At 43.6% G+C, this 10,000-nt stretch overlaps 1 protein-coding gene across 1 annotated transcript in view; it reads left to right on the top strand.

Moving 5' to 3' along the window:
* LOC135105147 (uncharacterized) overlaps positions 1-10,000 on the top strand; it is a 307,777-nt gene that overhangs the window by 6,617 nt on the left and 291,160 nt on the right. The gene's annotated exons all lie outside the window — the stretch shown is intronic.

The raw sequence follows: 10,000 nt of genomic DNA, 5'->3' as shown, positions 1-10,000 counted from the left end.
AGCTCATTATATACCATCTTAAGCAATGTAATTTTGGTTTCTCATTACAAAAATATGAAGTGAGTATAAGTGTTGAATAATTTTTGTCATGCTGAGGAATATTTTTAATGAAGAAAGACTAAAAGAACTACACGTATTATGAAGATGAGGAAGTAAATGAAGGTGGAAGGAAAAGCCATCAAGCCTACACGTGGCAGTCCCGGCATGAAACACACCCACTTATTTCCACCTATCATCCCCGTCCATAAATTTATCTAATCTTTTAAAGCTCCCTAATGACACGGCACTACCAACCACATGGCTGAATCTGCTGAATGTGACATAATGAAGGGTGCGAGGTGATGTAATGCAAGTGCTGGCAGCGTACAGAGGCTATTACAATATTATTACCGAGTATTTCCTTCCAGTCGCTCAATCAAATGTAACAAGACGTAACACTTCAAGATAATTGGTAGAAGGTGATTGTCAAGCGGAACCAGTCTCTTGTTCCTTCAGTCTGTTGATGTCTGGTATTCCCTTCCCTCTAATTTTACCAGTCGTTTAACAGTTGCTGCTTTTAAGAGAAGATTTGACGAGTTAGACGTCTCGCCAATCAGGAACTCAAATATTGTGGGTTGTGGTGGAGTTGTAGTGGGTTAGATTAGTTTGCTGGTGATGGCGTGGCACTGCTTGTTGTGTTTGGTTGTTGTTATTAATATTACTTGTTTATTTATTCAAGTATTTTTTTTTATCTGTTTATTGATACAGTTAATTGTCTTTATTAAACTATTTTATTTTTTTTATTTAGTGATAATTTTTTTCTTTATTTTTTTTTTCAAGATAGTTTGAGTACCAGTTTTACTTCGTTCTTGTAAAAGTATCTATGTAATTTTTCCATACTTCATGTTTTATTTATTCATTTTATTTATGTATTTATTTCTGCCAGTCATGCCTTACGGAAGCAGTTTGCAGAGAAAAAAAAACTTAATTTCTACCACCCTACCTCCCTGTCAGGTTAAACAGTCCAGTCTACCACACACACTCAGTCTCTTACAGGTCAGCAGGAGACTCGCTACCTCCTGCTTGTGCTTCCTTTGTGTTCATTGGGGAGGCTGATACAATGAAGTGAGGAATGACTTGTGTTTCGAGGATGCTAGCGGTGAACAGGCACTAATGAGGTGTCAACAGGTGTAGTGCTGAAGTGAGGCAGATGAAAATTACTATTATATGTTACCACCAGGAAGTATATCAGTGTGAGGGAGTGAAGGAGTGTGTCAGTGTGAGGGAGTGAAGGAGTGTGTCAGTGTGAGGGAGTGAAGGAGTGAATTAGTATGAAGAAATGTATTAGTGTGAAGGAGGGTGTTAGTGAGGGAGTAATGAGAGTGTGCCAGTATGAGAGACCGAAGGAATGTGAAGGAGTGGGTGTGTTAGTGTGAGGGAGTGGAGGAGTGTTAAATGTTTTACTCCTATGGGTGTGTTTCACTGACCACGAGAACACTGTAAAGATGGTTTGCGGTGAGACAGGCGAGACAAAAAAACAGAAAAGAAAGGAGGTTATTCTTTTCTATTTAGACTGCAGAAATATTTAAAGGAGGTTGGTACAAGAATAAACGTTTGAAAAAGTATATATATTGTAGAATTAAAAGAAAAAAATTGTATAGCGTTCAGACAGACGAGACAAAAAAAAAAAGAAAAGTAGGTTAGTCGTTTTATCTATTTAGACCTAAGAAAATATTTAAAGGAGTTCGGTACAAGAATAAACGTTTGAAAAAGTAGATTGTAGAATTAAAAGAAAAAAAAATGCATAGCGTTGAGACAGACGAGACAAAAAAAAAAAAAAATAGGTTAGTTCTCTTTTCTGTTTAGACTACATAAATATTAAAGAGAGTCTAAACAGCAGATTGTAACATTAAAAGAAAAATTACGTGACTTTGAGTGAGTTAAGTAAGGCAATGAATGAGTAACACCTGCCAACACTCATCCACGCACTTGAGTTATTAACAGATAAGCCAACACGGAAACACAACGCTGCCTGTAACTGTATGCTGAGACTCACCTGTTACCTTTACCTGCCGCGCCGTGACAGGTTTGGATTACGTGTGCAGGTGTGTAATTAGATCGGTATGTACACTCCCCCCTTTCTTCCTCCTTCCCCCTATCCCCACTCCACCCCTATTCCTATCAACCTGCCTGCCTGCCAAACCTCTTCCCCTATTCCTGACTCCCAGACAGGTGTGTGTGTGTGTGTGTGTGTGTGTGTGTGTGTGTGTGTGTGTGTGTGTGTGTAGCGACGCGGTGTACGGATGTAGATAATGGTTTTAGTAACACACACACACACACACACACACACACACACACACACACACACACACACACACACACACACACACACACACACACACACACACACACACACACACACACACACACATCTACACCCCGACCTTGTTCAAACGTACATGAGACGCCGGCGGGGAGGAGAAACCGGTTGTGTGACCCAGAGACCCACACCACCACCACCACCACCACCACCACCACCACCACTACTACTACTAAGACCAACACCTATACCACCCATAACTGTCACCATCACTGCCATCACAGTCACTTGTATCGTCATCTTCAACACACACACACACACACACACACACACACACACACACACACACACACACACACACACACACACCGTAATATTGTTTCCACTTGTTTTTCTTTCCTTTTTTTCCCTTCACCTCGTCCTTCGAAGGTGCACGAGTAACAGTACTGGGTGAGGCGGGTGATACAAGTAAGCAAGGACTCCCCCACTACTACTACTACTAATACTACTACTACTACTGTTGTTGTTGTTGTTGTTGTTGGTGGTGGTGGTGGTGGTGGTGGTGGTGGTGGTGGTGGTGACGATAATGATAATACGTAATAATAATAATAATAATAATAATAATAATAATAATAATAATAATAATAATAATAATAATAATAATGCTGGTAATCCTCATATTTTCATTTTTTGTTGTTTTTTATTGTTATTTCATTATTATTTCCTCATCATCTTTTCCTTCTTCGTCGTTGTCTTCGTCTTCTCTTCATCTTGCCCTTCCATCCTTCTTACCTCCACCCACCACCACCACCACCACCACCACCACCACCACCACCACCACCACCACCACCACCACCACCACCACCACCACCAACCTTTCCCTCTCTAGTGTGAGTTTCTTCATCTCTCTGGATGATCCTCTCTCAGTGCGCGGCGGGCTTCTAATCCTCTTCTCACACGACATTACTCTCTCTCTCTCTCTCTCTCTCTCTCTCTCTCTCTCTCTCTCTCTCTCTCTCTCTCTCTCTCTCTCTCTCTCTCTCAGTTACTCGCCTTACTTTTCCCCCTCTCTCCCACTTCTCTCATTTCTTTCCTCTCTTCCTCTTCACTTCCCCGCCTGTCACTCCTTTCCTCCCTCCCTCTCACTTCTTTTCCTCCCACCCCTTTCTTTTCCTCCCTTCCTTCCGCTGGGCCTCTATCTCTCCCTGTGCTTCTGCTCCCCGGTGCCCTCCATCCGGGGTGACTCGTGGGTTTGGCATACACCTGGATACCCGCTGGACTGGCGCTTTCTTCCACCGGGGCTGAGTCATGCTGGGGTCACTCTGGCGGTGGGGAGAAGCTGGGGAAATGGGTGGATGCTGTCGACTGGCTGTTGGAGGGATGGTGTGGGTGTGGGGAAGGTGTTTGGTGTAATGTGGGGTGGTTTGTGAGGTGGGTACATGAATTTGGTTAGGTTAAGTTAGGTTAACGATGTGGGTGTTGGAGGGAGTGTGTGGGTGTGGATGTGGTGCGTGGTGGTTATGTGTGTGGTGATCAGTGAGTTGGGTAGATGGGTAAGTGGATATGGATGTCGGCTTGTGTGGGTAGTGTGGTGTGTGGTGTGTGGCGGTCTGTAAGTTAAGTAGATTAGGGGTGAGATGCGGGCGTGGAAAGAACTGTAGGGGTGTGGTGTGTGGCGGCACGAGAGATGAGGTGAGTTAATGAGAGGGAAGATCATTAAAGTCAAGGTATTAAACTGAGGCTCTTGCTAAGTGATGTGTCTGTTTCTTGCTTTGTCTCATTGTTTTTTGTTTCTTTTTCTGACTTTTCCGCGTGTTTTTCTCCCTGTCTGTCTGTCTGTCTGTCTGTCTGTCCGTCTGTCTGTCTGTCTGTCTGTTGAGTAAATAAAAGATGAAACACACCAAATCATCTATGTTACTGTGTTGCGTCTGTTTGTCTGTCTATATGTATGTATGTATGTATGTATGTATGTATGTATGTATGTATGTATGTATGCCTGTCTATCTCATTGTCCCTCCGTCTGTCTCTATCTTTCTTTTCTTCTGTCTGTCCATTAAATTTCCACCAAAAGCAAGTACATTTCTTGTGAATAAAACTGAAACATCCAGAACACTCGCCTTGAGGTGTCAGTATTAAAAAAATCCCAGTTCCTTTTTGATTTAGTGGCAAAAAAAAAAATAAAATAAATAGAATAAATAAATAAAAAATAAATAAATAATTACAACACATGAGGCAAACCGGGGGAGGTGATGGGGAGTTCAGGTGAGTATCAGGAGTCAGAGAGAGAGAGAGAGAGAGAGAGAGAGAGAGAGAGAGAGAGAGAGAGAGAGAGAGACTAATATCACAACTTGTCTTCATACAAACAAAAGTAAAAAAAGGAAGAAAAAGAAGATGAAAAGCTAGCCATTCAGAGAGAGAGAGAGAGAGAGAGAGAGAGAGAGAGAGAGAGAGAGAGAGAGAGAGAGAGAGTATACGGTTATTTCTCTGAGTGCAGCGGGTGTCCGGAATCAGCTACGCAACACACACACACACAAACGCGGGCAGGCTGCGAGGGGCGGGGTGAGGCACGTCCAGGAGTACAGCATATCGGCATTACAGCGTTATTTCAGCGGCCTCAGCGTGTGGTGGTGGTGGTGGTGGTGGTGGTGGTGAAGACGGTGTTGTGACGGCATTGTCCTTATGTCCAGCTGTGTATTTCAGGTATGCAAAGAAATACAAAGGAAGACCAAACAGCGATGGATCTTGACCTATTTATTTGTTAATTTCTATGTAAGAGAGGAATTGGCGAAAGGAAACAAAAGACTGAAGAATAAATAAAAAAATATCCACTGGAGATGCAAGTCTTAAAAGAGAATTGTCAGTGAAAAAAAAAAAAAAATATATGAGAAAATATTTTGATACCAACTTAGACCAAACAACAAACAGACCTTGATGTTATAGTTTGCTTCACTGTGGACGTCTGTGGCACGCTCTCGTCTTGTTACGGGCATGGCTTGTGGCACAGAGAGAGTCCAGAGGGAGGAAAGAGATGCTATGCGAATGCCTTCCTCTCTCAGTACATTGTGGCACAGACTGGGAGGTAGCAAGCCTTAGTGGGGCTACGAGAACACCTTTCCCTTTTGTTTCGTGGTATTTGCTGCAGCACAGAGAATCGAGGCTGCTGTGGGGAGGGCATGAGGGCGCCTTTCTCTCTTATCTTTTTGCATGGGTGGTTCATCGGACTTCGGCGTCGCAGCAATGGGGTCACGTGCCGCCGCTTTTTGCACGGGGTGGGGACACGTGCGTCAGGGTGAGTTGTAAAGTGCGTGGTGGGAGACTTCGTAAAGCTTGTGGTGGGAGTGCACTGTACATGGCAGGATGGTTTAGTGAGGATGAAGCAGCGCATTCCAAACTATGTCCTTTATTTGTTTTATCTATGTTAATTTGACTTCCTCTTATATCTTGTAACTTTTTCTTTTTCATTAATATTCCTGTTATTTTACGCTATCTCAGTTTTGTTATTGCTATTATTTCACTCTATCACTATAATTTCTTAGTTGCTTATAACATTTTGTGGCGGCGCCGTTCCTTTTTTTTTTCCTTTTAAACCAGTCATAAGAACATACGAACATAAGAAATAAGGGAAGCTGCAAGAAGAGACCAGGCTTACACGTGTCAGTCCCAGTATGAAGTCAGTCAATTAATCTATCCATCTGTACACTAATTAATATCAACGTCGTCTTTAGCCTTGACACATTATCCACAACAAACATGAGAGGAACAATTACTAAAAGAGATCATCCATCCTTCAGCGCGATCAGGCCTTCCATTCTAGCAGTAAATCCACAAAGGACACACAGAAGGAGGAACACTGGGCCACAGATCGCCTACCCTCCAATGCGGCCAGCCCTTTCCTTCCTGTACTACACTCATAACACACTACAGCACGTCTGAACCACTACGGCCACTAATCAGATACACTGCTACCAACTTATTAAAGACCAAAGTGCATTTAGATCCATCCACAACAACAAGTTAGATGAAGAAGCAAATTAGACAACACGATGTTTAAATTAGTGTGATAAACCTTAATGAAATGTCAGTGGTTAGGTTCACGCTTGGTATGAGAGCGTAGTGGAGGCAATTATACGTTTGGCATTTCCTGTGTCGTGCGTGGGCATTGCAGCTCGTCCGGCGCGGCATTGAGTGAACAGTAAAGGAAGAGGCGCGACTCCCCAAGACAAGTGTGCAGACGTCCGGGCTATGGTATAATTGTTTGGCTGTTGTCGTGTGTGTGTGTGTGTGTGTGTGTGTGTGTGTGTGTGTGTGTGTGTGTGTGTGTGTGTGTGTGTGTTTTGTATTAATCTGTATTTTTATCTGTGTCTGCCTTTTTTTTTGTATTAATCTATTTCTATCTATCTATGTGTCTGTCTGTTTATCTATGTACCAGGCCGGCAATCCCACACGAGGCGGCCCAGGCAAAGCACCATTTACTCGTTCACACATTTGCATTCAATTTGTACGTAGTTTTTTTTTCCTGTTATCGTATCTGTTTATCATAATGCATTTTTTTTAAATTAATTTCTATTCTTATCTCTTCACTTTTATTTATTCATCTTATCTCTTCATTTCATTGACTTTGCATACTTATTCTGCTGTGACTCGGTAAATATTAACTGACTAAACATCTCAATAGTTCCTTATTTTCTTTATGATGCTTCAGAAAATATTATTCTTACCAAGTCGCTCAGCCGATCACGTGGAGGCAAACGAGTGTAGCATTCCCTCATTGAAATACACCAGCTCACTACAAACAACACAATGAATAAGCAATACAATGAATACAGTGTTGCCTCGGCCCTGTGGTGATGTGGTGGTGATGGTGAATGGCGGGAGTGCATCTGTATTATTAGTGATGGTGATGGTGGTGGTGGTGGTGATGGCGTTGTTGCGGTGTTCGTGACGCTGGGGCATTGCAACCATCATGCAGCGCCGGCGGAAACACCTGTACTTACCTGGTGTTTAGAGAGGGGGAGGGGGAGAGGGGGAGTATAGAGGGCAGCATCACGGTTTGCTCTCTCTCTCTCTCTCTCTCTCTCTCTCTCTCTCTCTCTCTCTCTCTCTCTCTCTCTCTCTCTCTCTCTCTGCCTGGGGTCCTGTATTCTCTCTTCTGCTTCTGAATGTGTGTGTGTGTGTGTGTGTGTGTGTGTGTGTGTGTGTGTGTGTGTGTGTGTGTGTGTGTGTGTGTGTGTGTGTGTGTGTGTGTGTGTGTTCCTTATCACCTTTGTCATTATCACCATGTGTCTTCAAATCATCATTATAATTATCACCATCATCACCCAGAGTTCTATTATGGCCGTTCACCGTCAGGTCAGCTCAATAAAAACAAGCTTTACCTCTTCTCCCTCCTCTCCCTCTCTCCCTCCCTTTCTCCCTCCCTCCCTCCATTCATCTTCCCTCTCGTTGACCCCTTTCCTCTTATTTTTCCTCCCTTCACTCACTCCTTTTTTAGCATTTTTCTCCATTCTTCCCTCCACCGGTGCCTCACACTCTCTCTCCCTCCCTCTAACTCGTTTCCCTCGACCTTGTACTCTGGTGGGAGGGAGAGAGAGAGAGAGGAAGGAAGTGGGTGGGGGTGGGAGAGGAAGGAAGAAAGGAGGCAGGGAGGAAAGGAGGGAGGGAAGGAGGGAACAGCGGTATTACCAAAGATTATACCATTACTGTGTGTGTGTGTGTGTGTGTGTCTAGATCTTCAACCCTTGCGTGACTTAGGCAGAACCTTGGGCCTAGTCTGGGAGGCATCTGTAGCGGCCTATGTTAACAATTTGTAGGTAGGCCGATTATTACTCTTTCCTCAGCTTAAGTAAATGCAGTGTTCCGCCCCTCCACGTCTTGCCAAACCCACACATTAGCCTGGGGTTCTTGTTGCTGTTGTTGCTGTGTCTTCCCGCAGTGACCTCAGGCGGCGCTGGTGGAGACTGGCGCTGTTCATACGTCAGTCGGCCAGAACATGTGAAATTTTTCCCCGGGCGTGATGTACCGTAGTTTCATTACTATATTTGAGGTGCTAGTTGGTAAATAGCGTTTAATTTGAGTCGTAGGTGACTTGAATGCAGAAAAAAAAGGTGAAAAAGATGATGGAATGAAAATGAAAGACTAAATTAGTTTGTTGGTATTGAAAACGACGAGATAGACAGACAGACAGACAGAGGGACAGACAAGCAGACAGGCAAATAGACAGACAATGAGTGGATATAGATAGGTGTGTTTTATAAGAAGACTGGCACGTGTAGGCCCGATGACTTCTTGCAGCTTCTCTTACTTTGTTATGTTCCTATGCTCTAAAGTTAATGTGTTGACTGTGCAAATGTTCCTTTCATCTTTCTCTCTCTTTCATTTTTTTCCCTTTAACCTCTTAACGCTTCTCTTTGATGTCCCGCTGCTCTCTTTTCCTCCTGCTCCTCCTCCTCCTCCTCCTCCTCCTCCTCCTCCTCCTCCTCCTCCTCCTCTTCTTCTTCAGTCCACCTACGCTGTCACTCAAGTCCCAAGCGTGCGTATCTGTCAACGTCATGAAGACACTTTCGTGAGTCACTACCGTCACGAAACACAGAGGAGGCACACAAGACACGAAACACAAGACACGAAACACAAGACACGAAACACAAGACACGAAACACAGAGGAGGCACCAAGACTGATCACTGTAGCTCGCAGGAATCCACACCTGCTTCTCGGACCGCTTCACATTCTTGTGTTAGAGAATTAAGAGACGGAATACTTCGCCTTATTATCATCAGTGGCTCAGCAAATTCGCCACTTAAGTCTCGCCGTGGAATCGAAAAGCAAGGAAGAAATAATAATGATATAAGTATGATTAAAAATTTGTGTTTCCATAAATAAATTAGAGCCATGAACTTGAGAATAGATATATGAATAGAAGAGCAAGTTTGTATCAGCACTATGCCCCGTATTGAGAAGCGCTTTGCTCTCTCATCAAGACTGTTTTCCAAGGCCACAGAGATGAGTAGCCTGGTTCTCACGAGTGTTCCTCCTGTGAACAATCCAGAAAACTTATTAATCCGTCACTAAAACCTTAAAAAAACACCCTTAAAACACGTGTCACTTCAACTAGAGCCTTTCTGAAGTGGCAGGGGTGTGGGCAGAAGTGTTTCTTGACATGCTCCAGTAAATCAAAGCAACAAACTTAATAATAATAAAAGTACGAATAAAAATAACTGTCTCTAACCACTATAAATCACAGCCAGACACTTAATAACAACAGCTGTGTGAACTGAAGAGCGTCGGTAGTGATTCCTTCCTTGCATTATGCCTCGCCCAGCCCCGTGTTCTGCCGGGCCAACAAAGGAGGGAGAGCCGTCCACGCCCCTCAGCCCTGTAGCAGCTGTAATGGGCGCCCCCCTGCCTGGCCACGGGCGGTACCTCTCGTGTATTCAGGAGTTCCTATTGAGAACCTTAATATTCCTTGCCTCACTTCATTGCTTTTACTGTTACTCTTTTGTTACTACTACTACTACTACTACTACTACTACTACTACTACTACTACTACTACTACTACTACTACTGTTGTTAGTAGGTGGTGGTAAAGGTGATGGTAGTAATAAAGGTGCAATTTGTTTTTCTCTCGTCTTTTGTTGTTGTTGATGGTGGTGGTCTTTTGGTGGTGGTGGTGGTGGTGGTGGTGGTGATGGTGATGATAGTTCT

Source organism: Scylla paramamosain, chromosome 11, assembly GCF_035594125.1.
Source record: "Scylla paramamosain isolate STU-SP2022 chromosome 11, ASM3559412v1, whole genome shotgun sequence".
In the NCBI taxonomy this organism is placed as follows: Eukaryota; Metazoa; Arthropoda; class Malacostraca; order Decapoda; family Portunidae; genus Scylla; species Scylla paramamosain.
This window is presented reverse-complemented; position numbering and strand designations above follow the sequence as displayed.